This window comes from Balaenoptera ricei, chromosome 12 (genome assembly GCF_028023285.1).
Source record: "Balaenoptera ricei isolate mBalRic1 chromosome 12, mBalRic1.hap2, whole genome shotgun sequence".
NCBI lineage: Eukaryota > Metazoa > Chordata > Mammalia > Artiodactyla > Balaenopteridae > Balaenoptera > Balaenoptera ricei.
Genome location: NC_082650.1, coordinates 28,639,280 through 28,645,279, shown reverse-complemented (window position 1 = coordinate 28,645,279; position 6,000 = coordinate 28,639,280). Strand labels below are relative to the sequence as shown.

The 6,000-nt window shown below is 41.2% G+C and overlaps 1 protein-coding gene across 7 annotated transcripts in view; it reads right to left on the bottom strand.

Annotated features, from left to right (window-relative positions):
• Window positions 1–2,666: 2,666 nt before the first annotated feature.
• Window positions 2,667–6,000, bottom strand: part of AHI1 (Abelson helper integration site 1) — a 215,666-nt gene continuing 212,332 nt past the window's right edge. For all 7 annotated transcript variants that reach the window (XM_059941146.1, XM_059941137.1, XM_059941140.1 and 4 more), the window contains 3 exons: window positions 4,568–4,739; window positions 3,848–3,927; window positions 2,667–2,948 (listed from right to left, as the gene is read on the bottom strand). The gene's annotated coding sequence lies outside the window, so the exon portion shown is untranslated. The remainder of the gene's footprint in view (window positions 2,949–3,847; window positions 3,928–4,567; window positions 4,740–6,000) is intronic.

Below are 6,000 nucleotides of genomic sequence, written 5' to 3'. Positions count from 1 at the left end.
GCACCAGAGAAAAATAGCTGACCAGAATCTCTTAAATTGCCCATGTACAGGTGCAGCTTGTTTTTCATCTTGGTGGCAGTCACTAGTGATTGACAATGTTTTACCCAGAGGACTTAACCCCTTTTTCTCCTAAATGAACCAGAGTCAAGCCTTATGGCTTAGAAAACAATTCCTACCCCTACCCCTCTCTCTGTTCTAAAGAAGTTCAACGCAAATGAATGGCAATAGTACTTCGAACCAATGTTAACCTTCAGTGAAAGAATGAAACAGTTTCAGACAAAAGTTTTGAAAAATTATCCCTAAGCCTTTCCAGCTTTGATGCCAAGGCCGAGACACTCCTTTTGTATCGACAGACCCTCAGAGACGGCGCTCCACGGACGCTCCTCTAGGATGGGGATAATACTGTGTGTTGGATTCTCTAGGTGTTCAGTAAGTCTTAAAGTACCTGACCTAGAAAACCAATTCCTGTTTGCCCTCAGCTTTTTTCCATCACCATCAAACAAGTTATTTTAGAGACTGTGCAGCAGAGAGAAGAGATACTGAGACGCAGCCCAATTTTAAAATTTCCAAAGATGGTGAATGGGGCAGCCTCGCCTCACCAGTTCTGTGCTGTTGTGTCTGTCTTCCCCAAAATGAATCGCGCTGTACCTCACATGGAGTTACTTTTCATTCTTGTGCACACGGACATTAGCCATCTGGGGAGTCCCCCAAAAGGGGTGAATTTGTGTAGAGTACAGACAGCCGTCTGCATGGTGCTCTCTCTGGCAGTCTTTGGAACTTGCATGGTGGATGGATTGAGGGGTCACATGGGGACAAGGGAGTCTTTAACAAACAAATGAGCAAACATCAGGAGGGCTGCATGAATAGCTCTCAGAACCTCCACAAGAAGTTCTGAACATTTGGAATGAGGCCAAGCGCAAAAGAGAAATTACCTCTTAAACATTGAGCCCTCCTAGTGATAGGGGAAGTTTGTTACTGGTGATTATAAGTTAGCACTTCAGGGGAAGGCTCCAGAGCCCAGGGGTGGACCCCTCTTGGTCCTCAGCAGGGTCCTGAGCCAAGGGAAAGCGATTGTTAATAAAGTGATGGCATGATGGATCACAGAGCTTCATGTTCTGGTAGCTGCATTATGAATCACCTCCTCTTAGCACAAGAAACCTCACAGATGAATATTCTTGATCATTTAAATGCCTGGAACACACGAGAACATGAACACAGAGCATGCCCTCAATAACTCTCACAGCCATGGAGCAATAATTTGACTTCTGAATGGAAAAAATGACATGCAGACAAGTCTGACACTTCCTTTGAGGGTCTTAGTAAATTTCCAGTTATCACACATGCCCAAGAGGCTTCCCACTCTGTGCCGTTCGCCTTTGAAATGAGTGCATGCTAGGTTGAGGGCATCTGTACAGATGTTCAGGTCTCCATACTCAAACCAGTTAATCTGGAAGTAAAATAATCAAAGGAACTCTGGGGCCCGGGAAACCAATCTATCTCATTCATAAATCAAAACTTTTGTATGAGTCTTGATATATCGATGTGGCCAAAAGCTACTGAGTTTAAATTTTTTGAATTTTCATTAATTGTTTTGAACTTCGACATGGATAACAGCTGCTAGCGATTGTGCATGAAATAAAACACCAAGATTATGCAGAAATTATAGCCTCAGCACCATGGAGATAATCTAATGAGGCAAAAGCTTGGATGCATGTCAACTTAATCGGAACAATAGGTGCTGTCAAGCAGACAGAGATACTGTAGGAAGTAATGCCTTGGAAATGGCCCAGTCTAGAATCAGGCGGCCTAACTCCTCTCCTTGTGAGTTGATAGCGGGCACATGGAACACACTTCTGTTTCAATCTAATTCACAGAAACTTCTGCGTCAGTGGTGAGAATAAATGCTAAATTCTACTTCATAATTTACTCCCTTCTTTTGGACTTACGTCACCACTATAATCTGGAAGCAGAGCCCACACAGGCCCAGAGCGATCCACGGGGCAGCTGAGCGCTGGTGACCGTCTTTTCACTTTGGACATTCATTCCACGAGGGAGAAACTCTTTCTCATTGCCATACAGATTCTAACAGATTTACGCACAAGGGGTTATATAGAATGCTCTAGACTTTGGATATTCTTGGCCTTGGGAAAAAAAAATTTTTTTTTTTTAAGTTTGTAAAGGTAATTACCATTATTTACAGTACTGAGGGCAAAGCCCCACCCTGGGCTTGAGGCCAGGGGATCTCAGACTAGAGAGTATTGAGGTGAGCCAACTCCAAGACAAAAGCACAATTATGCTCACATAAAAACCAACACTGGTGGTAGTGGGGTGAAGGAAACACCCACGCAAGGGGGAGGTGTGTGTAGGGAGGGGCTTGTTTTGAAGTTTTGCATAAATCTTATAATTTTTTTCCTTCATAGTCCTGGGAATGAAGATTCTGCAGAGGTTTTCATCCTGGGTCTCTTGTTAAGCTGTGCCACAAGGAAATGGACTTCCTTCTTACTTGATTTGCCAATTTATAAAACTGAACTCTACATAAAAGCATTTTGGTAGAATTAAGAAAACGGGAAATGTTGTGTAAGGTGTTCTGAAGCTTTCTTCATTTCTTGGCAGAAAGGAACTCAAGCAAAAACCGAAAGAAGGTATCTTTATTTTTTAAGCCCACCTCACTTTACCCTCCTTTCTGATTCACATCCATTTGTCCACTTAGGAAAGTGTTAAAGCAGTGGGGTTAGAAACAGTGTTGCCACAGTCTATCTGGTTCTCCAGTCAGAAAATAATTAGCTACTACCTAAATACTCACACACATTACCTTCTTGTTAACCACCCCGTGTATCTTTTTCTTCTTGCCAGGATGAAGGCCAGATGATTATTTGGGCTGATGCTATAAATCAGTGACAAAGAAAGCTTGTGATGGCAGTTCAGACATGCCTTGAGGTCCACTGGCACTGCAAGGAAATGGGAAGCAGTGACAGTGAGAACTGAGACCCACTAGGCACCCACACTTGGCCTGGAATGGCTGAGCACACTGGTCACCAGAAGGCAGGCTCCCTAGCTCGCCTGCTGCACGCGAGTTCAGGAGAAAAACCATAGGAAGTTGGATTTTCCCGTTCAGTCAGGAGGAAAATGCTCTTTGGGAAATGGATGGGGACACGTGAGGTGCTCGGGCTGTGACCTCAGTGAAGCGCAGGCTCAAGACGTTTTGGAGGATCAGCCTGCCTCTTGCCACTGCACGTGCCAGAGGCCGACACCTGATAGAACTCGAGCCACCAGTTCTGCACACCCAGCTTTCACCTGCCTGGCAGCCTTGAGGAAAGGGGAATTACAGTTGGGCTGGGCTTGAAACACTGCTATGGTCCCACCTGAGTTTCAGGTGCCCCAGGGAGTCCTTTCAACCAGCTGGAATTGAGGCTGTTTCAAGGTACAGATGCAGTGTGTGTTTGTCTTGCTTTTGTTTGTGCCTGAATACAAGTACCAGCTGGAAGTCAGGTGTGGGGCATTGCAAACAATTTTGGCTGTAAATAGACAGAAAGTAAGAGTTTAAAAGCCAGGATGGGCGTGGAGGGGAGGGAGTGAGAGGGGAAAGGAAATAGATTTACTAGAGGAAATAGAAAAATACACAGAAATTTGGATTGGTGTGATACCACTGCATAATTTCCATGATCTGTTAATATCCCTACCTACATTTCACCCACAACTTAACGATATACAGAAAATAAGCCTTTGGACCTGTGATCTGCCTTGTTGAGTACTGAATGTGCCTATTATGCACCAGGCACTAAAGGTAACATCGGGAACAAATGATGAAAAGATATTGTCTCTCTGAAAACGGCAAGTTAACACTTACGAGATGGTTGCCATGATGATGTACACGGGCCATGATGACATAAAGGGCCAGCTATGTCTCCTGAGGATGGTGAACGGAGACTAAAGAGGAAACACAAGAAGGAAGACCTTACACAACCCTCTTCTTCACCCCAAACGCAACCCTAATAGACACAATTCTCACAGGGATGTGAAATGCATTGGTGATGGTATTTTATTATTCATTCCTTTTAGACTAGGGTAACGTCTCTGTATCACATAAAAATTGGAAAGAAAACATTTTTCTTAAATGCTAAAGGTTGGTGACTATTTCAATATGAACCTTTGAGATTCATTTTCTTTTTTAATTTTATTAAAAAAAATTTTAGTTTTATATTGGAGTACAGTTGATTTACAATGTTGTTAGTTTCAGGTGGGCAGCAAAGTGAATCAGTTATACATATACATATATCCATTCTTTTTTAGATTCTTTTCCCATATAGGTTATTACAGAATATTGAGTAGAGTTCCCTGTGCTATACAGTAGGTCCTTGTTGATTATCTATTTTATATATAGTAGTGTGTATATGTTAATCCCAAACTCCTAATTTATCCCTCCTCCCACCTTTCCCATTTGGTAACCATAAGTTTGTTTTCTATGTCTGTGAGTCTGTTTCTGTTTTGTAAATAAATTCATTCGTATCATTTTTCAAGATTCTACAAATAAGTGATATCACATGATATTTGTCTTTGTCTGACTTACTTCACTTAGTATGATAATCTCTAGGTCCATTCATGTTGTTGCAAATGGCATTATTTCATTCTTTATTATGGCTGACTAATATTCCATTGTGTATATATACCAAATCTTCTTTATCCACTCATCTGTCGATGGACATTTAGGTTGCTCCATGTCTTGGATATTGTAAATAGTGCTGCAATAAATATTGGGGTGCATGAGATTCATTTTCGATCAAACTATTTTGTTGAAGACTGTTCTGCAAAACACATTAGAAATTTGGAAAATATTAAATGTTTAACTTTCTTATGCGTTTCTAAAATAACAGAAAGTCACTTTTTGTCAACTGTGAGGGGAAGAAGCATTTTAAAAAGAAGCCATTTCATTTTAAAAGAACATACAGTCTGTAGTTTGGCAAACTCAAGGGCAGTAGTTTAGTAATTAAGAGGGGAATTTTGGAGTCAGACAAACCAGAGATATAAATCCTGACATCCCGACTTACAAGCTGTGTGATCTCCGACACACAGCGTTACCTTTCTGAACTTCAGAGTTTTTGTTTTGTTTTTAAACGGGAGTAATGATAATGGTATCTACCTTGTAAGCTTATTTTGAAAATTTAATGAGATAATTATGCATATAAAGCCCCTGACAAGGAGCCTAGTACCTACCCTGTGCTCAGCAAATGGTAGCTATCATTAAAATTAGTCTACAATCATGAATAATTGTAATAATACTTTCCCTTTCCCTGCTAAATTATGACTATGCATAGGACAAAGTGAATTGGACAAAGTGAAACTCATTTTTTGTGAGTGAATTTAATGGCTACAGCCTATGAAAAAGGTTAAATAAGTTTTTGAGTGGAATGATCTGATAGTGCTGAAGAATGATTTATTTAAGAGGATAAATGTCAAAATCACATTTCCCTGGCTGTGTAGATAGCATGAGTGTCACAGCAGGGTTACCCACAGTGCCCTGCATTCTCAAGAAGCTGACCAGATTAATGTTTATATTCAGGAGTAGTTCCACTAACCCTAAGGAGAAATAGAAGATCCAAAGTTGAAAGCACATGAGTAAAAGTTAAGGGTGTTCAATAACATCAGTCACATAGAAATCTGAGTGCAAAGTGTCAGGAGTCTCAGCAGAACCCAAGCCAAGAACTGTCGAGCCTCATCCCTCTACAGCAGGCAGCCAGGTCTATGTGTGATTCATCGTACACCTCTCCCTCGGGGGCTCTGGGGGGCTCCTGAAACTTTTTATGTAAACACTGCTGGGCTAGATATTGGTCTTGCTTAAGACCAAATAAGGTCAAAGAATTGTTTGAAGCTTTTAGATATTCTTTAGGTGATAAAAATATAGGGGATGAAAATGACTAGATTCATTTACTGGCATAAACATATATGGCATGAGGTGGTGAATTCTTAAAATTAGATGCTTACACTCAGGCATTGTGATATCGT